The sequence below is a fragment of the Cervus elaphus genome, chromosome 4 (assembly GCF_910594005.1).
Source record: "Cervus elaphus chromosome 4, mCerEla1.1, whole genome shotgun sequence".
In the NCBI taxonomy this organism is placed as follows: domain Eukaryota; kingdom Metazoa; phylum Chordata; class Mammalia; order Artiodactyla; family Cervidae; genus Cervus; species Cervus elaphus.
In genome coordinates, this window is record NC_057818.1 from 54402221 (window position 1) to 54427240 (window position 25020).

Consider the following 25020-nt stretch of genomic DNA (forward strand, 5'->3'; position numbering starts at 1 on the left):
CCATCCTGCTTCCTGCAGGAGATGGGAGAGTAGATTAAGTGTACCCTTGCACCATCAAGTATCTCCTCAACTTTGTGTATGTGTCAGCCATTCAGTTGTGGCTGACTCTGTGACCCCATGGACTGTAGCCCACCAGGCTTCTCTGTCCAAGGGATTCTCCAGCCAAGAGTACTGGAGTGGGTTGCCATTTCCTTCTCCAATGTCTCTGCTTTTTAATATGCTATCCAGGTTTGTCATAGCTTTTCTTCCAAGGAGCAAGCGTCTTTTAATTTCACGGCTGTGGTCACCATCTGCAGTGATTTCAGAGCCCAAGAAAATAAAGTCTCTCTCTTCCAGTGTTTCCCCGTCTATTTGCCATGAAGTGATGTGACCTGATGTCATGATCTTAGTTTTTTGAATGTTGAGTTTCAAGCCAGTTTTTTCCACTCTCCTCTTTCACTTTCATCAAGAGATTCTTCAGTTCCTCTTCGCTTTCTGCCATAAGGGTGGTATCATCTGAATATCTGAGGTTATTCATATTTCTCCTGCCAACCCTGATTCAAGCTTGTCCTTCATCCAGCCGGCATTTCGCATGATGTATTCTGCATATAAGTTAAATAATCAGGGTGACAATATACAGCCTTGACTACTCCTCTCCCAATTTGGAAACAGTCTGTGGGAGGGCCTCTTGGAAGAGGGGACATCTGAACTAGTATCTGAAAGAGGATTAGAGTTAGTTATAAAACAAGGATTGTGTCTTGGCTATCATGCCCTCAGTGCCAGCCATCATTCCCTTTGTTCACCATTGGATTCATTCATTTATTCATTAGCAAGTATTTAGTGTGGGTCATTTTTCAGACTGAGGATCTAGCCAGAGTTCCTGGCTTCTAAGGGTTCCCATATAATATGGTGATGCCAATACAGAACTTCAACCCCTGATGGAGTGCTATGAAAAAGAACCAAGTGAAAAAAAAAAAAAAAAAAAGAACCAAGTGTGTGACTATCTGACCCCTGTTGTCTGAGTTTAAATCTCACATTTGCCACTCACTAGCTGTGTAACCTCTCTGTGCCTAAGTTTAGTAGAATAATAACAACCCCAACCTACTTGTAAGGTGTGAGGATTAAGTGAGTTAATATGTTTGAAGTGCTTTAGAATGTTGCCAACATAAAGTGCCCATTTTTATAAAGTATGAGGGGTCAGGTCAAATCTGGGAGGCCACCCAGAGGAAGTGACCTCAAGCGAGACTTGAATAAGGCAAAGTTGATGGGCTCCAAAAGAAGGGGAGAGGAGCATCTGGATCCAGAGTGAGCCCAGGCTTCTCTGTTACCTAGGTGCTGCCAGTTCAAACATTTCCCAATATTCAAAGGACCTAGAACACTGCATTGGAGTTATAAACACATATTAATTTGAGGTAGGGGAATCCAATGTCCCTTCTCCCCAGGTTTTTCTGGTGTTCTCAAGTGATAGATCTCAAAATCTCTTACAAATCAGGGCTTGCAGTAACATGTAAAGACAATCTGGCCCAGACACTGGATTTGTTTTGCCCACAATGCTAAAAAACAAACTTTCAATAATCAGAAAATCTTTATTTAGTGGGATGCTTTAAAATTTGAGCGCATCTAGCACAACACTGTAAATCAACTATACTTCAATTTTTAAAAAGCAGTAAGACCTCCAAAAAAAAAAAAAAAAACCCCACCAAAAAACAAAATTTGAACGCATGTAATTTTATTTATCAGCGTTTATAGAGCAAGGCATGATTTTCAGCGCTTTACAAATAGAATTCATTTAATTCTCCCAACAAATCTTACTAGCAGATAAGATTATCATTCTACTCTTAAGTTGAAGAGACTGAGTAAAGAAACGAAAAATGCAATAAGAAACATAGCTTTTCTTCATGCATTCCTTAAATATTGACTGGGTTCCCAGAACACTCATCTTCCACGATCCGTACTTCCGGAGGGCTCCCAGAGGAACCCCTCTTCAGTTCAGAGGAAGGAACTCAGGGGTTACAGCGGTGCCCCTTCCCATCATTACTATTTCCCCTCTGGGCGCCCAAACTGACATTTGATTTGCAGTCATTGGCACAATGCTGACTTGGAGGCCAGGGCTGTATGCGGGACCAGGCCCTCTCCCGTCTCCCGAGATTTGGCGATCACGGAACCCAAAGCAATTTGTAATAATGCGCGCGTTGCCTGCAGATTTTCTTCGCTGCCAGGGAAAAGAGCACGCGCTTCGCAGCCCCGCCCCTTCTTCCGGAACGACGAATTTCGAGGCTCCTATTGGGCTGAGGCGGGCCACGCCTCCCCGTGTCCCCCAATCAACTCCCCACTGGGTGCGCTCCCTCCTCCTCGGCCCCGCCCTACCGCCCCACCGCCCCACGTTACGTCGCTCCTTCTCTCCTCCTCCGTTATCCCGGGGGCTGCGCTCGCGCGGCAAACCCACCTCCCCTTGCCTCTCATTGGTTGGTCAGGTCCCGCGCGAGCGGGATCGCGCCCTTCGCCCCCGCCCCCAAAGCCCGGCCATGCCTCTCCCCTCCCGCTTTCTCCAAGAGCCGGCGCGAGAAGGGTTTTGGCTGCTTCTCCTGCGCGCAGGGGTGCGCGCGCCTCCTGAGGACCACTCCCTCCGCCTCGCGCGAATAGCCGCAGCGGCTAGCAGCCCCTCCCGCGCACGCGCGCTTGCCCACCCCAGGCCTCTGCCCCGTCGCGGGTCTTCTCGGGCTCTGTCTGGCGCTGCAGCCACCGCATTAGCGGCAATTTTTTTTTTTTTTTTTTGTGGTGGCGGGGTTGGGGGAGAGCGCACGCTCACTGCGCCCTCCGCGCCCGTTCCCTGGACGCGGCCGCTGCGGTGGCAGTGAGTCCCTTGGGCGCGCACGCGCTCTTGCTTCTCTCCGCCACGCGCCGGTTAGATCCTCGCGGCGCGCGTTACAGGGGCCGTTATCCCCCTGCAACGGTCCCCGCGCCACGCACGCGCAGTAGCGAGGGGGAGCGCGCGCGGGAGCGGCGGCCGCAGGAAGGAGGCGCCGCCGCCGCCGCCGCCGCCGCCGCCGCCGCCGCCATTGCGAGGGAGGGAGGGAGCGAGCGAGCGAGGCTGGTCCGCCCTCCCCCTGGTTCCCGCCCCTCCCCCCTTCCCCTCCCCGCCCCCCCGCCCCGAGGGAGAGCAGCGGAGCGGCGGGAGGAGGAGGTGGAGGAGGCGGAGGAGGGAGCCCGCGAGGGAGGGTCCGCCCGGCCCCCCGCCGCCGGAGCTGCCGCCGCCGCCGCCGCCGCCACCGCCTCAGCCGCCGCCGGACTAGGAGCAGCAGAACATGGCGCCGGGGCCGCCGTCGCCCCTGCCGGGATCCCGAAGGCCAGGGCCGCGCTGAGGGCCCCCGGCTGGTGAGTGCGCGAGCTCGCGGGCCCGGGCGGCGAGGCCGGGCGCCGCCCCGCTGCGGGGTCCAGGGGGAGGCGGAGACGGCGGGGCCCGGAGCCTGCGAACAATGGAGGAGCCGGAGGGGGAGGGGAGGGAGCGGCCCCCCAGCCCCCCGGGCCCCGCCGGCCCCACCGCCTCGCGCTGCGGCCCGGCCCGCCGGGGCCCGCCTGCCCTTCGGACTTGCCCCTGCCCGCCGCAGCCCTGCTGTCGCCGCTTCTGCCGCCACCCTCCAATCCATTGAGATCTCCGTGTCTGCCTCGGCTCCCCCCACCCCCCGACTTCAGCCACTCTGCTCCCAATTCTGCGCCTCCACCTTCTTTCTTCCGCCCCTCAGTAATGCCCTTCGCCCCCCACCCCCACCCCTAGACTCTGCAGTGCTCTTGGGACCCTTTCGCATCCCTGAATTCTGGACCCCCACGTTCAGATTCGTGACCCTTCTGCCTTCTCTCCGCTTTCACCAGCCTGGGTCCGTCCCTTTCTTTGACCATGTCCTGTTTCCCTCCGCTGCTGCACCCCCAGGAGCTGTCCGTCTAGGACCCCCGGTTCCACCTCCTCGGTGATTCATCCGAGACCCTCTTCGTCTTGACACTACTGCTCCTAGGTCTTCTCCTTTTAATTCCACGTCCTTCTTGGGCCCTACTGCCCACTGACAAAACCTGCCGCCTCCCTCCGGCCCCACTCCCCACGGGATACCCCTGGACTCTGACCCCTGCCGATCTCGATGCAGTCCCCTGCCCCCTCTTGGACTCCGACGCGCCATGCTAGCCTCCTCCCCTCCGATCTTGCTTCATTTCTTGCCGTTCAGATCCTTGCCTCTCTTCCAGACCCTTCTGCCTCCCCACACTGCCCCTCGTCTAGTCTCCGATCTTGCGGTGCCCTCCTTGCTTTCTGACTTGGCCTTCCTTGAAGCAGCCTCCACCGTCTTCTCTGACCCTGCAGCTCTCTCGTTCCTGCCGTCAGGTTCTCTGACCTTTCTCCCTCACTCAGCCTTGCCGCAGCCTGGCGCCCTGCAGTCCCCGTTGAGGTTTCTTCTCTCCCCCACCTCCTTATTGGCCCTCTCTTTAGCCTTTGCATTCATTTGTTCACGCTTCCTTTGCCCTGTCTCCCCTTCGTTTCTTCTTTGCTGAAGACCTGTTTGCAGCCTGTTTCTCCAAGACCTGTCCTCTCCATTTTGGCCCTTACTGAAAGACTGGGAATTTCTCTTTGATCCATCACCCCCCTTCCCATTCTGCACCCCACACCTGCCCCAGATCCTTTTTGCACCTGCTGTTGGCACTTGTTCAATTCCACCCCATCCTCTCTAATGTTTTCCTCCCAGCTTTGCCCCTTTGGGAGCTGTCCACACTTGTCCACCTATGTTTTGGACCCATTTTAATTTTCCTACTGCTGTCTCCTCTTGGAGTGGTCCTCTTTAACTCTGGTCATCTTGTGACTGCCTCGCCTCTCTGTTGCCTCTCAATTCTAAGTTTTCCCCCGATCTTCTTCCCCGACCCCATTTTGATTCAGCCCTCAATATCCTCTCTCCTTTCTTGAATGGGTCCTCCCCCTTTTGCCTTGCCTCTTACCTCCTTTTTGAGTCTCCTTCCTCCGGGTCTGCTCAGTGTAGAGATGTTTCCCTAAGCCTTCCTACCTGTCACTCCCCGCAGCCCAGCTTCCTCTTGAAGCTTGGCTAGAGTCTCCATCCCTTTTGTGATCCCTCTCACAGTTCTGGTCTTCATTGCCTGGTTTTCTCCCTCATCTTTTCTTTCCTGTTGTATCTTGCTAGACTGCTGCTCTTCCCTTGTAGTTCCTATCAGATTTGCTTCTCCCAACTCCCCTCTTGACCTGCCTATTCCTCACTGGGTTACTTCACTTCTTCAGGTATGCCTTTCTCTAGTCTCCATCTCATAGCTTTGGGGAGGAAGGGACTGGGTTGGGCCTAGGCTGCTTATGTTCACATTTAGATGACAGATTTGCTCAGCACTCTGACTCTGAGGGTTTTATCTCCAGGGATCCTGTGAGATCTGGGTAAATAGCTGGGGTTGGTTGATTTAACTACTGCTCTCTCAAGTCGGGGAGTGTTGCCTCTATTTCCCCCCGTTTTACCAAGCATAGTGATGGTGGAGGTAGTTCTCTTTCCATTGCCCCACTTTTCTTTCCCCCTCCCATTTTGCTTCCACACCTTTGAGTCCTGAGGCTTTGCAGTTTTGTGTCCTTTGGAAAAGGAGAAGGCAGCTGCTCACAGGTCTGTCTTCTCTTTCTCACTTTCCCTCCCTCCTCTCAGCTGTCATAAAGAGATAGTTGTACCCTCTCCCCCTTTCACCTCCAAGCCAGCATCTTTTGGGAGAACTTAGGAGTGTGTTTGTTTGTTTGTGTTTTCCAGCTGACAAGTCCTATTTTTGTTTCACCTTTAGCTGGGGAAATGCCAGTTCTCAACTTCTCCCCAGCCCCATAGGGGTTATGGCCACACTTGGTGTTTACTGTTCTGGGTCTGCAGAAGCTGCCAGTCTTGCTTGGCTTCATTGATGGCCTCTGGTTTGCTCTGTGACCTTTGGAAAGGGTTGGAGGAAGGTGGGCTTGTTTCTTTTTCACCTCTGCCCCAGGAAGGATTCAGCTTCCTGGTCTTCAAAATGGTGAGGGCCTGGCTTTGGAAAGCTCTTTGCGGTTGTTTGTTGAAACAGAGAGTGCCAAGTGTCACTCAGATTTCTGCCCTCTGGTATTGCAGGCGCTTCCAGCCGCAGAAGCTGAATTCCTCTAGGTAGCTCCATGCTTGGGAGAAGGAGGGAACTCGTTGGTGAACCAGGAGTACGTGGGTGGGCCCTGACCCTCCCAGGCCTTTTGACTGCCCTGATTTGGTAGAGAAATGAGTGCCAGGAACGGGCCGATGTGATTGGGTTTTTGGTTTATTACCTGAAAAATGTACCGTTGCTACCTTTCCCTGAGCTGTTCTCGCCAGTGATGATCTGTTGGAGGTGGAATATAGGAAATTCATTCAGAGGAAGCAGTGGTTTTACAGAAAACCGTCCAAGCCTTTTCCTTCCTTAACTTGGGAGAGGGAACCTTTGGCATGTTCTAGGTTTATTTATTTTATTTCTTAAGTAGATCGAAAGCCTGATTTTTTTTCCCCCTGTGGCCTAGGGCAATTGCATATTAAAGCAGCCATCCAGCTGTGAAGGAGCATTTACTGGAAGGACTTTCTTAACTGAGCTATGATCAAGCTTCGTTTACTTCACCACTTAAATTTAGAAATAGTTCTGTATGAATACATGTGAAATAAAAAACATTCGTTGTCATCTACAGAATTAGACCACTGACTCATCAAACGTTAGGGCATTTGTATATGAGACAGTGAGAGGGAATGACTAGTAGATCCTTATGGCTCCTTTAGCGCCTAAGTTCTCAGGACTTTAAATTTTGTGACAAGCAGAATCTGGTAAATTATCCTTGACATTTGTCTTCACCATTATTGAATTCAAGGGTTTTGGTTCATTTTTCTTCATTTCTGTTCATTTGATGAAAAGAATTCTGATGAATTCTCTGAATTTATTTGAGTTTTTATGTTGCCTATGTTGGTATAAATAGTTGTTTTGGTTTTTATTCTTAATGTGCAAGTGACAGCTAATTAAGAACAAAAACAACTGTGTATGCAGTACTGCTTAAATTTGTGTTCCAGGGTTTTCACATCACTGGCAGCATAGGAAGTTTCTGCGTGCCCAAAGCCTAAGTTTACATAATAGGAGGAGAGGAGACAGAAGAACAAAGAGCTGTTTTTCTTCTGAGACTGGTAACTGATGTTCCAGAGATTGTCAGATTTCTTTGACGGTGACAGTGGCTCCAACCCCTGTATCAGCATTTGTTTTCATGATGGAATTGGGTGCTGCAGAAATCTGAGGTGGTAGCCTTGGCCTTCTGGAACATTTAATGTGCCAGTTGGGGGTGGGGTGTGGAGTAGGGGAAGGCAGTAGATGACTGTTTTCAACCTAGTAATGTGTCTTCAAGGGCTCTTGCCCTCCTTAGAAAATCTTTGTATTACTGGCCTGATTAGAATTCTATCTTCATTTTTTATACTAGCCTTTACTTTTGGCTACGTCCCCCCTCCCTTATCTATTGCCTCTTTTTTCTTGCCATGAAAGGCCAAAGATTTAGGACAATAAAAGGATCAGAAAATAGTCATTTCTGGGATTCCCTGGCAGTCCAGGGGTTGGGATTCCGCACTTCCACTGCAGAGGGGTGCAGATCCCTGGTTGGGGAAATAAGATTTCATATGCTGTGAGGCATGTGGCCACACACACAAAAAGTCATTCTTCTTGATACTGGACACATAGAAAGAGTTGTCCATGTGCATATCCATGAACCTGATGGTGACTTTCTGACAAAGGACAGTCTTGGGAGAGTGAGGGTTGTATAGGTGACTGTGAACTATAGCCTCATAGGTGTGGTCAGGCTTTATGTAATGAGGAAATGCATTGGGCCAGTACAGTTGGCGATTGAAAGGTGAGCTTGGTTGTTTCCCTCTAGTCTTGTCTGCTTTCCCCTCCTCCATCTGCTGTGGTGTTCTGAGAGGTGTTAGGCCTCTTTCTTATAGGGCCTCTCGGTGGTGATGTGCTCTGACTATTGTCATTCACCCACTGACAGTCTAAACTGTGTTAATATACCGAGTCCCTGTGACAGTTCATTGACCATCTAGTTCAGTCACTTAAAATTTCTCTTTCACACTATGTGAAATAAACTTGGAGAGTCTCCATTTGAAGAGGGAAAGTGACCAGCAGAAATCCTTTGGCTTTGAAACAGCAGTTTAAAGATCAGTGCCTAGTCTAACCTCCTCAGTTATAGTTGGGGAAATGGAAAGTTTGCAAGGGGCATGATAAGGCTTCCTGTCATAGCTGAAAGAGTATTGGGCATACAGGTAGGAGACCTGGTCTAGGCTCTAACCTAATTAGATGGACTCTTGGACAAAATGCTTCACCTTTCTGGGCTTCTCATTCCCAGCCTGAAGTCTTGTGTGCCATCTGGCTCTAATTGTAGATTCTTGTTCTGATCACAGACGACAGGACACTGGGATTGGCCTCTTGGTACTACTGTTAACCCCCTACCACCACCCACCCCATCCTGCCCCCATCAAATCCTGTAACCCAGAATGGGCCAGGCAGTGGTGGGGCAGGGGGGCTCTTTCCCCGTGGGATGCAGTAAAAAGAATTGGATTATCTCTGTTGTGTGCTTTTTCAGATATAAAATAAACACTTGCATCTTTTTCAGCCATTCACATGAAGATAGTTTATAATTTGGGGAGAAAGGAACATTCAGATTGTATTAACTACATAACTAAAACCATATACCTCCTAAAAAACAGTATGAAATTTTTCAAGCTGAGTCATTGTTGACCTAGGCTCTCAAATAGCAGTGGTTTGAATAGCACTTGGATTGCTGGTATTAAGAAATGTAAACAAATCTTTCATGTTCATCTTCCCCAAAACTTATTTCTATTTAATTTTTGATACAATGCTTTATCAGACTGCATCTATGAAGAGTTCTTGAAAATAGTATTTGGTATCTGTCAGTATCATCTTCATTTCTTTGCTTTGTTGGTGTTAAGAGACGCCATTAATTTGATATACTAGCAGAGAACCAACCATGAAGCATCCTCACAGGAAAGTAATATTTGTTTTAGTCAAAAGTAGCCAGACTTGCTTGTCTGCTTTATCTTCCTTTATTGAAATGGACACATTGTCATTTTATGAAATTTGCAGCAGTTATGGTGTTTGATCATGCATCTATAGGTACTTCAGACTGTTTCTGCTTTCCTAGTGCCTGCATTCTTTTTTGGAAACTCTTCTCTTGCTAGTCACTATTGTAATATTTGTGCTTGGTAATCAGACTTGAATAATTGAGAGACAGCTTCCTATGGTAAAGAATGTTGAATTGATGATGAAGAAACCTAGGTCCTAGCCCTGGCTCTGCCGCTTACCAGCTGTGTGACTTTGGCCAAGTCATTTCACTTCTGGGCTGCAGTTTCTTCATGAGAAAAATGAAGGGATTATACTAGTTGGTTTCCATTATTTCCCATCATACCTAAATGTCTTGTATGTAGTAGGCCCTCAGTACTGCTGACTGAAACCACGCTGGTGCCAAAGACTTTTTTGCCGGGTGGGGAGGGGCATGCCTGCCACTGAAGAGTTTCAAGCCTAAAAATGGCCATTATGGATAGTGTACACATCTCCCCGACATTTTTGACATGCCTTCCTGGTCAGCATTTAATCTCTATACACACACACATGCACACGTATCATAAATGTCTTGACCAGGGCTACACAACTAATATATGAGCTAATATATGGTAAGGTCATGTTATGAATCCATATCTGTCTGACTCTAAAATCTGTTTTTATTTTATTAGACTGCCTTGCCTCTCTGGTCTATAAGAATAAGCTGTAGTTCAATTCCTTGAGGAATTGTAGTCAGTTATAAACAATTAACTATATATGTAATATGGGGTGGGGTGAGGGAAGTAAATGTTGAATAGACTATTCTTACTAATTTCTAGCTGTTCCGGAGGTGGTCCCATAGTAATCTGAAAGATTCTCATATTCAGAGACTGAGCACACATCAGGTTCCATATCCCAATATTTTAAAAGAAATCCACAGCCACAAGTACCAGCTTGTCTTTGTAGTCAGTGTATTGAAGAAGTTGAGCTTTTTATTTCTGACCTGGATTCACACCTGAGGTAGCAAAACTGTAAGTAAATTTATCTAACAGAAATAAGGTAGAAATGTTTGGTTATGGAGTGGCCTTAAATCTGTCTTTTCTTTGGCAAATAGAAACATGTCTGAATAGCTCCTAATTGAGAGATTTTATTCTGAGAAAATTCTCTAGGCAGCTAGAAATGTATAGATAAAATATGCTTTGCCCCTTGACCTATTTGTATGGAGCTCCCTAGAATATATTATTTTAAAAATTGCAATTCAAAAAGTTCTTAAACAATGTTGGGGTGCAAGAATGTTTCCCAGCTACAGTTAGTAGCCTCCTGAGGTGTAAAATACTTTTGTTGCATGGTACTTCTTCCTATGTCCATTTAGAGATAGAAAGGTCAAAACCAAGCCTTATCTATTTCGGCCTGCACTACTTAAGAATAAGATAAAGGAAAATGATTACTGTTAATTGCCATGGGCAATTAAAAAGGATTCTTTGTTCAGTAACAAATTGATTGTGTACAAATGAAAGTCAGCACTGCATTAATACAAGATTATTAGATTCTTGAAATCAGCATCTTCAGCCAGAGTGGCTTTCACTTCAAGGGAATTGTTTCACTGGGAATAGTGTACCTAAATGCTTGGTGATTGAAAGTATCACTAGAAAAAATAATAAGAGTATCACTAGGTCTTTATTTTTCAAAAATGCTTATTAAGTTTGTAGGTGGAAGACTGGTGGGTACCTCTTTTGTAATACTATTTTTAATGGACTGATATCATTGAATACTTTAATGCTGCTGACATAAAGGAAATTTATTCCACTGATTGGTCAGTCAGTTGAAGAATGTGGATGAAACCTTTGATAAATGAGGAAAAGGGCCTCTGACTGCTGTGGGAGTGGGCTGTTGGCATATGCCTAGTGTTAGTCAGTAGCCACAAAGGCTTAAAAATGGCCTCTTTAGCTAAAGTAGTTATAATTTGATGTGTATACAAGGAAGATGTATTTTCTCACATACATGTTGTACAGACCGCTTTTTCATATGCTAGGGCATAATTTTCTTTTTCACATATTTTTTTTTCCCTACTCAGTTCTCCTTTTTTAATTTTATTTTCTCCCACACAGTTCTTCATAAATTGAAAACTGTTTGAGAGTCTCTATCTATAAGGTACTTCTCAAGACTTTAATACACAAATGTGAATGTGTGGGATCATATTTTTTTTTTTTTTTTTTTGGGATCATATTTTTAACTTTTACAGGTTTGTTCAAAGTCGCATACCTGATGATGAATGGGTTAATAGTGATCTCGTACAAATTACAAGTGTCAGAAGCATCTAGTGCTTACAGATCTTTTCTATTTTCTATTTGTGTTATAATTTCAGATTTTTGGGGTCTCTGTTTACTTGGAATTAAAATAGGTATGGTCACTGCTCTGACTTCGCGATGGGACTGTCAGACAGGCAGACTGGGGCAAACTTTCTGGAAAGCAGTTTGGCAAGAGATACAGTCCTTGGTCTGGTTATAGGTATCTATATGGACCAAGAACTGGAGATGAGGACCAAAATTTGATATGAATGTGTTAATTATAGTGATGTGTATTGGGAAAAAAAAGAAACAATCTAAATGTTATAACTTTATGGAAAAGTCTGGAGTCATAAAGATGATTTTGGAGAATTCTTGACATGGGAAAGTACACACAAAATAAAGTTAAGTATGAGAAAAAAGCAGGATATAGAACTATAAACAGTATGATTCCAGTTATTTTAAAATATATATGGGAAAAAGTGGAAGAAATATGCCCACATGCTATTAGTATTTTTCTCTGCTGCAGAAATTTGAGTGATTGATTTTTTTCTGAGTTTTCCCAAGTTTTCCAAAATGATTTGCTATTTTTGATTCAGAGAAAAAAGATTAAAAATATTTTTTTTGCAGTGTGGTTGTATTATGTTTGATTTTTCTTGAAAACATGAAGGAAAAATTGAGCTGAAAAGCAGGAAATTAGTAATCATGAGTTCTGTTGAAGTTCAGTACCTTTGAAGGTGAAGGCAGTTACACTTCTTAGAGCAGTGATTGAATTAATGATAGCAGTATAGCCTTCCTGGGTGGCGCTAGTGTTGAAAGAACCCACCTGCCAATGCAGGAGATGCAGGTTCAATCCCTGGGTCGGGAAGATCCCCTGGGGGAGGAAATGGCAACCCACTCCAGTATTCTTGCCTGGGAAATCCTGTGAACAGAGGAGCCTGGTGGGCTACAGTCCATAGGGTTACAAAGAGCTGGACAGGGCTGCAGCAACTTAGCAGGCGTGCATGCATAGCAGTTATTACCACGTAATAGCAACAGTTGCTTCTTGAGTACCAGGAGATTCCTGTGTGTTCTCTCACATCTTTCTCACCATAATCCTCTGCTCTGAGGTGGGTGGTACAACAGTGTGGGAACTGAGACTCCCTAATGGCACTTACCCAAGGCCACCAGGCTGACAGGTCAGCAGTCTGGATCAGAGCCTTTGCTTGGAGCCCCTACTTTCTAGCACTTTCTCTGGTGTGCCATATACTTCACAGAGCTGATTTCACCCCAGAGATGAGAATAAAAGTCTTACTTCCTTACTGATAGCTATACCCTAGTCACTCAGTCATGTTCACCTCTTTGCAACCCCATGAACCTCCTCTGTCCATGGAATTCCCCAGGTAAGAATACTGGAATGGGTTGCCATTTCCTCCTCCAGGGGATCTTCTCGACCCAAGGATCTAATCCAGGTCTCCTCCATTGCAGGCAGACTCTTAACCATCTGAGCCATCAGGGAAGCTCCATTCTCTTCAGCATGATATCCCCTGCCCTCAACCATGCTTGTTTTAAAGGGGCCATTAGTGTATCACTTTTTTCTTTTCTCAGTCACAATCAGGAATGGACATGGAACTAGTTATGTCCTCCCTTTTATGGGCCAAAAATCTTTAAGAGTTAAATTATTTTACATTTGATTAATTTTACTATTAAAGTAAATTAAGGACTGTAGAGAAGAAGAGGAAAAGAAGAGGGAACATACTAATTCTTTGTAGCTCTAGAGGATAGAGGTGTAGGGAGACAAGTCTTTTTCCCTTTTCTTGTCCGTTCAACCAGCGTTTAGGGGAGGGTCTCTACCATGTAGAGCACCAGTTGTACAGAGGATGCCTTCTCTCTGAGAGTTGACACACCGTTTCTAAAACAAAAGCAGTTCTTCCCTTAGAGGTAACACAAGGAGCACCCTGTTTCTGTACCAGAAAGTAAAAAATTTAGAAGACCAGTGGCCTGATTTTAAGGAATTAAGTGTGACTAAACATTCAAACACAATGCATTGACCAGGGAGGTAGATTTCATTTTGCTATGAGAAGGAACGTGGTCTAAGTTCATATTTTGTTTTGAATAAGGAACAATGTGGAAATTTACATTTTCACCTTCTTTGTATTGTTGTTACCAGCAGGACATTTGCACACATATGTACCTATTCTTTTACTCCTCATTCTTTGTTTCACCAGGGAGAGTACTGAAGACCTGATGTGTGTTTGTAGTGGCGGGGGTTGACAGATATCAGGAAGAAATTGAAGAAATTGGAAAACAGCTCGGAAGCTCCACAGGACTTTTCGTTTTGTTCTCCCATTTATCCTGTGAACCCATTGCTTTTATCCTAGAACAAACACGTCAATAGGAGCACGGTATTTGTTGAATTAAAGATAGGACTTTTGAGAGAAACCAGGAAAAATAAAGCCTCTGAAGTCTTTCAGTCCTTAGACTCTTGGGTTTCCTCTAGTGACGTAAAGAACCCTTTCTGTTGTTAGTGTTCATTTTGCTTCTTACCAGCTTTTGACCTTGGATGTCATTTATCTCGAGTTCTTAAATGTAAAATGGGCCTCAGTACTATTCTGCCTGCTGCAGAGACTTTTTGTGTCCAGATTTTTTTTTTTTTTTTTGAGAACTAAATGTCAGCAGTGGATGTGAAAATTCTGTCGCATTGGACTGACTTTCAGTTTTCTGGGAGGATGAAAAGGAACAGTTTGATTAATGAAGCTGTTTAGGTAAGCCAGCGTGTTAGAGTGCCTCAAGAGGAGCCTGGAGACTTTGAATCAGTGGAGCATCAGTGCTATTGACTGGTCGCCTTGTAATTACGGCAGCAGCAGCCAGTTTTAGGGTCTTCCCAGGGTCTCACACATATAAATGTTGTAGGTCACAGGCCACAGAGCAGTGTTAGGACTGAGGCCCCAGTTACTCCTTCCCCCATGGTGACACATGACATCAGGTTGCATCCTAGTCCTACTTCCTGGCAACTCTGCACCCTCACATTGATGCCTTCAAGCCCCTCATCCATAAAAAAGGGGAACAGTGTCCACTCATAGGTTCACTGTGCAAATTAAAACAGTGCATTTAAGAAGCTTAAGATCACGCCTGGGTCACAGTAAGTGCTTTGTAATGTCATTATTTGTGCAGTGGTCTTGACTTTTACAGGTCAGTTGACAATATGGTGGTGGGGCCAAAAAGTATTAATTTACCAATTTTTAGTTTCGCCAAGGAGGACATTAAAAAAATGGGGTGGGGGGAACTACTCACTATATTTTGTTAAAAGAAAAGGATCCACTATCAGAGTAAAAGATTGCCATTTTCCTTTTTTGGCGGGAAGTGGGGGAGGCACACTTGTGGTTTGCAGGCTCTTAGTTCCCCGAACAGGAATCAAAGCCTGGTCCCCCTGCAGTGGAAGCGCGGACCTCTCTCCACTGGACCACCAAGAATTCCCAAAAGGTAGCCTTTTTCAAGGAAGTTGGCAGCTTTACGCAGACATACATAGGTGTATGTTTCTAATTCTCATTTTTACATAGACTGGGGAAAACTGCCACAGACCAGCACCAGTTGTGTGTAGACAGTCATTAAACAGATTCCTGTCCTAGTTCCTCCATTTACTGTCACCTTAAATAAGCTCTTTGACTTCTCTGAGCCTTCTTTTTCTGTGTAAAATAAAGATACTAATTGCTATCTCACAGGGCTGTGAGAAGCCAGGGTGACTTATGAAAAATGTTTGGCCTATGGTAAGTGTTCAGTTGACAGAGATCGTCACTCTCAGATGGTTAGTTAAGTATTAAGCCGGGTAAGGAAAATCCCCCGTGCGTTGTGCGGTTGGGAGTTCCAAGCAGTAGGGCATCGGCTCGACTGCAGAAACGTCCTGCAGAGGGGTCCTTCTCTCCATTCTTGCCTCTCGTTTGTTCTCAGCAAGCCGCTGGAGGCGCTGAGCAGAACCTGACTGTTGCTCCCCGTCTTTAAAACCTTGACTGCTTTTCTGTGGCTGCAGGGTTAAGTCCAGATCACTAGTGTGGTCTTGTGTATTCCTCTACGGTTTGGCCCATCCTGCCTTCCCAGCCTGGTCACTCCTGGTCTCCAGAACACGCTCTGTTCTTTCTCTGCCTCTGTTTTTGGTGAAGCTGGTTCCTTTTGAGAGTTCCTTTACCTTTCCTCCGATTGGTGAATTTCCTGCTCACCCTTCCACATCCTCTCAAGTGTCCACTATTCTGAGGCCTTTCTTCCAGGGGGTTTTCCTCAAGTCTGTTCCAATAGCACTTTGCTGGTGACGTTAGACACATCCCTTGTTTCATGTAGTGATAATGTTTGTGCAGTTGTGAGTCAGCAGTCACAGAACACCTCTGTTGTTTCCTTATCTCTGCCCCCCGGCCCAGCCATACAGTTGTTCTCTTTGGAGATCAGTTTTCTACCAGGGATTTTTTTTTTTCCTTCCAGGGTTGCTTTTTGCACACATGAACAAGCAAATAGAAATGATATTTGCGTTCCAATAGAAGCATACTGTATGATTACTGTTCTGCGTCTTCCTTTTTCTCACTTAATATTTTGGGATAGTCAGTGTTAACACAAAGGAAGCTTCCTTGTTCTTTTTCAACAGCTTCATGGTATTCTACCATACAGATACACTGGAATTAGCCAATCTCCTAGTGATGGACATTGGATGTGTTTCCAGTTCTTTGCTTTTGCAATCAGTGCCGTAGGGGAAACTTGAAAATAATTTGCACAAGTGAGATTATTCTTGGAGGTGAAATTCCTGGAAGTAGAAAAGTTGTCTTCTTTTTTGGCCGAATGGCTTGTGGGATCTTAGTTCCCTGACCAGTGATTGAACCCGGGCCACCGCAGTGAAAGTGCTGAGTCCTAACCACTAGACCGCCAGGGAATTCCCGTCTCCTACTTCTTCTTTTTTTAAAAAATATCTATTTTTGGCTGTATCGGGTCTTTGTTGCTGCACGGGCTTTTCTCTAATTGCGGTGAGTGGGGGACCTCTCATTACGGTTGCTTCTCTTGTGGAGCACGGTCTCTAGGGCACACAGGCTTCAGTAGTTGATGGTAAGCCAAGATGGATTTTTGAAAAACATTTTGATAGCCTGAGTCCTGATATTGGGGGTCTGCGGCTAGATCCTAAAGCTTGCTGAAGTTCTGGCAGCTGTCCCCCCATGGCTTTGAGTATTCTGATGGCCCATAGGACTTGGTTGGAAGATGTCTGTGTAGCTCATTCAGTTGGGGACAGATTGGACTTTTCAAAAGCCCTCTCCCAACATGACAGTCAATACAACTTCCCTTTCCCCTGTGAGCTCACTCCTGGGGAAATCCTTTTACCCTTCACCAAGTGAAACTAGGTCCTCAGAGACTCACGCAGTAATAATAGCCATTACTTCCTTAGTCTTCTGTATCCTAGGCACTGTCTTATGCATTTTACATGTATTAACTCAGGGAATCCACCTGACAACTCTCAGAAATAGGTGCCGGTACTATCCCTGTGCCCGTTTTACAGATGAGGGAACTGCGGCATCTTGTGTTTAGGTAACGTGGGTAGATTGAGAGAAAAGAGAGTGAGAAAACACCTGTCCTTGAGAAAGTACCCAGTTGTACTTCAGTTTTACCAGACTGGTTTTATGTGTGTGCTGTTTTCTGTGTCTCTGCAGTTTCACCTTAATTGTTGACCTTGATTATTGGGAAATGTTTCTCCCACTGAAGGGTATTTGGATGAGCATAGTGCGTTCTTTTGTTTGTCCCCTTGATCCCTAGTTTAGCTTACCTGTTAAAGATTTCCAGAATGATCTAGCAGTTAATTCCACTTCTGTTTCCCACTCCTTTTTAGTGAGGTTCTAATTGGACTTTATAATCCAGTTTTTTCATCAAAGCTTATCTTAGCAAACTACAGCCAAAGCTTGTTATTACTCAGTTCTTTCTGTAATGCCATCTTGAAACACTTTGTTTTGGTTTTGGGGGAAGAGCCCTGGAAATTCTGATATTGCGTGATACTCAAGGGGAGGGCCAGGGGCGTGTGTTGTGTTATCAGCCTGGAATGCTCACTTCAGTAACCAAGTCAGATGCCTGTCTCCCCAGAAACCTTCCCCCGATCCTTCCTCTGCGTCCAAGATCTGGATTAGCATCACGGCTTCTTTTAGATCAGCCCTGTCTAGTCAGCTCTGTCCTTTACAACAGCTACTAGCCACTTGTTTCTACTTGACATGTAACTAGGGGACCAAGAAACTGAATTTTTAATTTTACTTAATTTTGATTGAACTTTAAATAGACAAAGTATCAGGAGTGCAGATGTAGACAGTATCCTCCACAAGGGAGAGGTTTTTCTTTTTTCTACTTTTAATTCTGACACAGGGCCATGCTTATGTGTTTGACCAACGTTTGATCAATAGCCCTCAGTGGCTGAAATACACAGGGGAAGTTAAAATATTCTTTAAATTCTACTTCCTAGGGATAGCCATTTTTACGAATTATGTTTTAGTTGTATAAAACATTGCCAGTTTTCATTGACATTTCAGTGATTTTTGCACAGGATTCATCCTTGATTTTAGGAATTGACATTAATCAGGGTTGTTGTAGGTTTGGGAATTTTAGGAGATGGAGGCTTAGAATAAATAGAATGGGTCATAAGTTTAATAGAAGTATGACTAATATTGGTCAGATAGCTTTATGAAGATTGTTGTGACATAATGGAATTCTGTCCTCATGATTCAGGTCCTCAGTGAAAGTCTTAAGAGGATAAATCACCATTCATCTTTCCACTTCCACTTTCCACATGATTTTGCTGGCATTTTGTTTTAAGGATAAATTGGGTGTTCAGGTATTTTGGCTTGACTACTTGGTGTGGTTGGACTCTTTAGAGAGAGGTTAAAGGATTCATGACTTGGTAGCAAGACTAAAGAAGCAGAAATGGATCTGCTAGAATTTCTTTTGCCTTTCCTAGTGGAAGCAGCACCGTAGGCCAAGTTCTTTTTGTAAAGGGGAGGATGGGATGTGTGTGTGTGCACGCGCATGCTTATGTACATACGCCTCTTGCCCGTGTAAAGCTGTCACTGATTTATTTTTTATTACATTTCTTTGAATCCCTAATAGTTTTCTCTAAATCATTTGTTTTTGGGAACTTCTGTTCTGAAATGATGTTGTATTTACATTCTAAGTGGGCTGATGATGTTCAGGCATAGCAAGGCATAGATAAAAAAGAGTGATGAAAAATGGCAAACTGTGGTGCTCAGAAGTAAAGGAAGGAATTTTATAAAAGTCTTTGAATTAATGGAATATGGCATTGAATCCTGGAACAGAAAAGAGAATTAATGGAAAACTGAAATCCAAATAAAGTCTGCAGTTTAATTTTTTTGTACCAAAGATAATTTCTTTGTTTTGACACGTGTACCATGGTTATATTAACATGGGGGGAAGCTGGGTAAGGACATATGAGAACTCTCTGTAATATCTACAGCTTTTCTGTAAGTCTAAAATTATTCCAGACTAAGTTTTTTTTTTTTTAAAGAAGCCAGGAAGAGCATGAGCATTTAGGGCTGTGACTTCATTAAGGGGGCGGGGTCTTTATAAATTTAGATTATATAAGGGCCCTCTGGGAGCTCTGCTGCTCTCCCCACTTCCCTCCTTAAACTCAATGTTGCAGCCATGTTGGATGACTGCAGCTCTCCCAGAGATCCTTGCTTCTGACTCTTTATGTACTGTTTTCTTTTTTATGGTATGTTTTCCTGCTATCCCCAATCCAACCAAAAATAAAATAATAAAAACAACTCCTAAAAACAACCCCCCTCCCCCAAAACAACCCACTTAACTAATTCCTGTTAATTCTTTAGGTCTGCCTTAGATTTTATTTTCCTCAGAAAGCCACCCCTGACCTGCAGTGTTCAGCCTCTTGCCTGAGTTTATTCCTAATGTGGTATTTACCACTCCGTGTTCTAACTGCCTGTTTCCTTTACTCTTTATCCAGCTACATTTTAAACACCTTAAAAAGACAGGGGCTGTGCTTTCCTTCATTTTATCTCTAAGCATATGACCCAGGAATATAGGCATCATTGATGTTGAGGAAATATTTCTTGAGTAAATATCTTTACGACGAGAAGCAAGACACCTGCTCATACCCCTCAGACCTTCAGTGAGGCAGCCTCCCTCGCTCCGTTAGGGAACGGTGGCTGTAGCTGGCTGTGTGCTGGCGTGTATACCATGGATGGCCAGATCCCTGCCGGAAAATCAGGACTATGGAGATGAGGAAGTCCTTTTTTAACAAACTTAGTCTTTTATTTCAAGCTCCCAGGAGTCCAATTTAGGAAAATATTTTGTTTTACAATCTGCTAGTTATGTACCAAGTTATCTTTTCCTGTACTACGTTAATTTATATCTCACTTTACAATAAGAAATAATGTTAGGTTATTTTAAATCTGTTCTTTAAGTAAACCATTATCTAGATAATTAAGACTGTCAGATTTGGCCCCTGCTTTTGAATTTCTTACATTCTATTTGGAGGAGAATAAGCGTGCTTCCCTCACAGTTTCTTACTCTGGCGTAATAACATGACTCAGGTAGTGCGGTGAGCAGGGCCCTTCACCGTGGTGGCCGTGAGACAGTGCCAGTGTAAGCTGGTGCCTGTGTCTTAATTTCCCTTATGTTGGTATGACCGCTAATGAACAGAAAGGTTGATGAATTTGGGTTGCCTCTAGCAGAGCTTCCCTGGTGGCTTCCTTGGTGGCTCAGATGGTAAAGCATCTGCCTGCAATTCGGAAAACCTGGGATGGATCCCTGGGTTGGGAAGATCCCCTGGAGGAGGAAATGGCAACCCACTCCAGTACTCTTGCCTGGAAAACCCCATGGATGGAGGAGTCTGGTAGGCTACAGTCCATGGGGTCGCAAAGAGTCGGACACAACTGAGCGACTTCACTTTTCTAGCACAACAGGGATTAGACATGCAGATTCTAAGGAAAAGTTATGAATTCAAGGGTCTGTGGACCCTTAAGTGATTGAAATGGGGGAATGTCCATGATACTGTCAAGAGTATGTGCTGAATTTGGTTCTGTTTATTTTCTATGAAGAGAGGATCTGTAGCTTTCATTTAATTCTCAAAGGAATCCATGACCCAAAAAAGATTGGAACCCTCACTGGTTTAGAGTAACACTGAGACCCATGACCTCATTTTGTCTCCCTTTATTTGACCGTTTTAGATGGAACACTGCATTTTGTTTTTCCCTGATACTTATTTGGAGGAGTCAACTGTTGAACATCTAAGGGAGGCGTGTGTAAATTTTCTTTTCCGAAGCTGAGCTTAGGGCTCTTAAGTCTTCATCTGTTCTCTCATTGTTTAGTAAAAATGGCTTTGTATTTGAAATATGAGCACTACTTTTCCTGGGTCTGAGTAGCTGAGCACTGGTCACATAAAGATGAAAATGACTAGGTTCTGACCTTAACTAGGCTTTCAGTGATGTACAGTGTAAGTGCTCTGAAATGGTAGCTAATAGTCTCACGGGAACAACTATCACGTAGTGTCATGGCTACAATCTTGGAAGATGTACAGGGTAGAATAGGAACATGTGGGAAAGGTTATCTTGACTTTGTTTCATTGAAATTTCACTGTTGATTTATTTCATTACCTCACTGGTATTTTGCAAACCTTTGCATGCGAGGCTGTAACATAGGTGAGGTGCGTAGGGTCATTGACAAGCCAAAGAGGCCCAGTTGGAAATAAAACAGTGACTGAGGTCGCCACTGTAACACATGCATTCATGTGGCACTCTTAAACTACTGACGCTATTCCCCCTTCTGTGGACAGGTTCTCATTGCCCTGAGTCACTTGGCAGGTGTTTATTGGCCAGCCATAGGGTGTGTAATACTGGACTGGAACCTTGGACCGGACTGTTTACTTACTAGGAGATGGCAGTGTCTTCTGGTTGCTCCCCATAATCAATATGGTGACAAGGTCCTTTTTGCTGGGAGGCAATATAGATGGACTTTGGAAGTCAAAATGCCAGAGTTCTAAACCTGACTTCGCCATTTTCCAGTTAAGTAGCCTTGAATCAGGTCAGTTGACCCCTCTGAGCTTCTGTTTCCTCTTGTGTATACAGAGATATAATTGTTACATAGGACTTTTTATTATATACTGCATATCAACTGTTTTACAGAGGACCTGTCATATAGCTGGGCCCAATAAGTGGAAGATATATTGTTGTTGGCTGATGGGCATTGTAAAACTGGAGAAATTCTCTCATTTTATTTAGTCACTAAGGATAATTACTATGTCATTTGAAAGAAAGATTCCGCATATGTGAATGGGGACAATTGGGTACTCCTGGTTAGAAACAGTGGTGATGTCTTTTTTTATTTTTTTGGTTGGTCTTGTTTATTCCATTATTTTTACTAGGGAAAGGTTTTGGGTTCCTGAATTTTTTTAAGTGTATTTTTCTGAGACAGGGTCCATATTTTCATCAGATTGTCAAAGAGATCCTTAACTGTCAAATGATTAAGAATTAGTTAATTGACCTAAGTCACAGTTAATACCCTTGATCTGAAGTTATCCATTTAAGTAAGAATGAGAGAGAGACCTTTTCCACAGAAGAAGAATGTAATGAGGCTATATAGTGAATATACAGAAGCTTTTATTGCTGCTCTTTTTTGTTTATTTTTTAGCCTGGGAGGAAGTGGGACAGGTAGGGAGGGAAGAGAAGGAGCAGTAAGGAGCCCCCTGAAGAATTCAGTGCCAGCTTCTTGCCCGTGTATTCCACAGACTGATTCTAGGTTATCGCTCAGCCTCCTCTCCTGTCCTCTAACTTCCAGTCACACTGGATCATTTGTTTTCTTCTGAACACGCTTTAAAGTTTAATTATCTCATGCTGGTCCCTCTGTCTAGACTCTCCCTTCTCCTATAATTCGCCGGTCCAGTTCTCGTGTGCTTCAGAGCCTCTTTCTAATGCTGCCTTTCTTAACTGTCACCATTTTATAAATCCCTTAAAAGCACTCACTCATTCATCCTTTGTCCATCAGAGGCACAGTTCTTTGTGTAGAGTATGAGTGAAGTCGCTCAGTCGTGTCCGACTCTTTGCAGCCCCATGGACTGTAGCCTACTAGGCTCCTCCGTTCATGGGATTTTCCAGGCAAGAATACTGGAGTGGGTTGCCATTTCCTTCTCCAGGAGATCTTCTGACCTAGGGACTGAACCCGGGTCTCCCGCAATGCAGGCAGACGCTTTACTGTCTGAGCCACCAGGGGAGTCTTGTGTAGAGTTAGGCACTTAATAAAAAGTTGTGGAACTAAAGTGAAGAATGATGCCCAAGATGGAACCAAGTTTGTGACTCCATGGACTGTAGGCTGATAGGCTCCTCTGTCCATGGGATTCTCCAGGCAAAAATACTGGAGTGGGTTGCCATTTCCTTCTCCAGGGATCTTCCTGACCCAGGGATCAAACCTGGGTCTCCTGCAGATTCTTTATCATCTGAGCCACCAGGGAAGCCCATAGGTTAAAATGATTGAAAACAAACAAAAAAATGATCAGATGCCAGTGTGAGTTCTGAGTTCTGGGAGTGAGTTTGGGGAATCTTTTTATAGCCTCAGTGATGGTCTGGCTACCCTGAATTAGGACGCAGGAGTGTGGGGAACTAGTCAGCATTACAGCCTTGGCCAGGTGGTATTTTTGGACTGGGGTCATCTTCCCTGGAAGGTGGGTTGGACTCTTCGAGTGTGTAACAGTGATGGTATTGCTGAGCATCTGCTGGGTACGAGGTGCTGTGAGCGTATGGTGGGGAACAACCAGGCAGGACCCCTGCTTCTCTTCCAGTGGGGGATGTTGGGTGGGCTCGTCCTTCCTCAGCCTTACAATCCTGTGATCTGGAGAATGGGGCACCAGCCCCTGCTTGGGACTGCTGTGAGGATTAAACGAGAAAGTGCTTTGAAGATTATATAAAGTGCTCTTATTTATTTTGAGTACCCTCCACCCCCCATCTTTGAGCTATAACTTAAACAGATTAAAAATGTTTAAAATGCGTTTGAAGGTCACTGGCAGCATTTTGCATTAGCCAATCCCCAGTGAGGGTTTCATGCCATATTGTAAGCACATTAGCATAGGAAGATTGGTAGAAGCTTTTTGCACCAGTAGGAGTATGAACTAATGATCCCAGGGTTTAAGTAGATTCAGACATTTAATTCTTTCCATTATAAGTGAATCCCTTAACAGGATTGGGACATAGATTTGTAATACCATCTTCCCCCAGTTCTGAGGAGTACATTTATTTATGAATGTTTTTGACTGTCTCTTAAATTCTTAAATGCAATTTCATGCTGGTGACGGCAGCATGTTGGGGAAAATGAAACTTCTTTACTGATTTGGGGCCTTTTTTGACCATAATTGGGGGATACAGTTATTCTGCTTTCATTTTGTGATTAGGATGAAAATTTTAAAACACACCTCACTTGTCCTCAGAACCCTCATAACAAAGAGCAAACGATGCAATTAGGACGCAATCCATTGCCTGTGGATTTCAAGGGAAGTTATTTTCTACACAACTCGGAAGTTCATGGATAAAGTCACGCTTCCTTTTAGATCTGGTGAGTTTTGTCATAACTGACCTGATAAGGTGAGATTCCTACCTTGAGGTTAGAGTTTTTGAGTGTTAAGCAGTGCTGTGAAATTTCTAAGGTAGCTTTGATTTATAAATAAAGTGTCACTTCTGATACATTCTTTGAATTATTTTTATTCTTTTTTCCTTGAAACTATAAATGGAATTGACTTTGTTCACACTGTTTTCTGGTGTTTTTCATTTTCGGTAAAAGCGAAGACTTCGCTCCCTTCCCACTGTCTTCCTGTTTCAGGCCTACTCTGCTGTTCTGTGAGTTCTTGGGATTGGGATAAAAGATGAGTTTTTACCTACCCACTGATTTTCATTACAGGTATTTTAATTTCTTTAAATTTGAGACTGACTTTCTTTCCATAGAATTTAGTTTGATGATTGTCCCTATTTGGGGCCAAACCCCTCAGGATCCATATGAACACTGCTCTCTGATCAGTAAGAGATACTTTTTCCGGAGTCTTGGAAGAGTATTTCTGTAATAGTGGAGTCACAATATTACTTTTTTTGGTGACTTTTCAGGTTTATTTTCTGTATGAGTAGAATTGAATTTTTGCAATGGTTTGAGGGAAAAAATGAGGTTAAATTTAAGGGCAGAAACTTAAAGCATCTTCTCCCTTCCATTGTTTGAGAACTGAAGAAAGGTACAAGTGGGTTTTTTCCCCACAATTTAATGCTCAGTTGACTGAAGTCATAGTAATTCTTAATTGCAAATTACATAAGTTTTAAAGACAACCATTTTCCATCAAATTTCACTTTGGAAATGGTCTTTGTGGTTAAAACCAAAGGAGATACTGTGTTTCTGCTGTGTCTTGGGTGACATCTGTGTGCCCATTGAGGAGACGGCGTATTGAATCCTGACTTACCTTCACTTCCCAGGTGGGTTTGAGAAGCTTTAAAACAAGATATGTAATAGTACTCTGAGCAGCATAAGGCACACACACATTTTTATGGGCAGTATATTATTAAAGTTTTGCCTCTAGGTAAATAAGGGATTGCCCCCCTTACAATGGAGAGCTCTGCTGAAAGAGGCCATGGATTATAGGGAGAGTCAGTTCTATTTTCTCCAGAAAGCCCATGCTACACCA

General features: G+C 44.3%; 1 protein-coding gene across 2 annotated transcripts in view; it reads left to right on the top strand.

Moving 5' to 3' along the window:
• The first annotated feature begins 2544 nt into the window (after window positions 1-2544).
• Window positions 2545-25020, top strand: part of ARHGAP35 (Rho GTPase activating protein 35) — a 113866-nt gene continuing 91390 nt past the window's right edge. Inside the window, exons 1-2 of one of the 2 annotated variants that reach the window (XM_043899586.1) lie at window positions 2545-3354; window positions 23788-23912. The gene's annotated coding sequence lies outside the window, so the exon portion shown is untranslated. The remainder of the gene's footprint in view (window positions 3355-23787; window positions 23913-25020) is intronic. The other variant, XM_043899585.1, reaches the window with a different exon arrangement.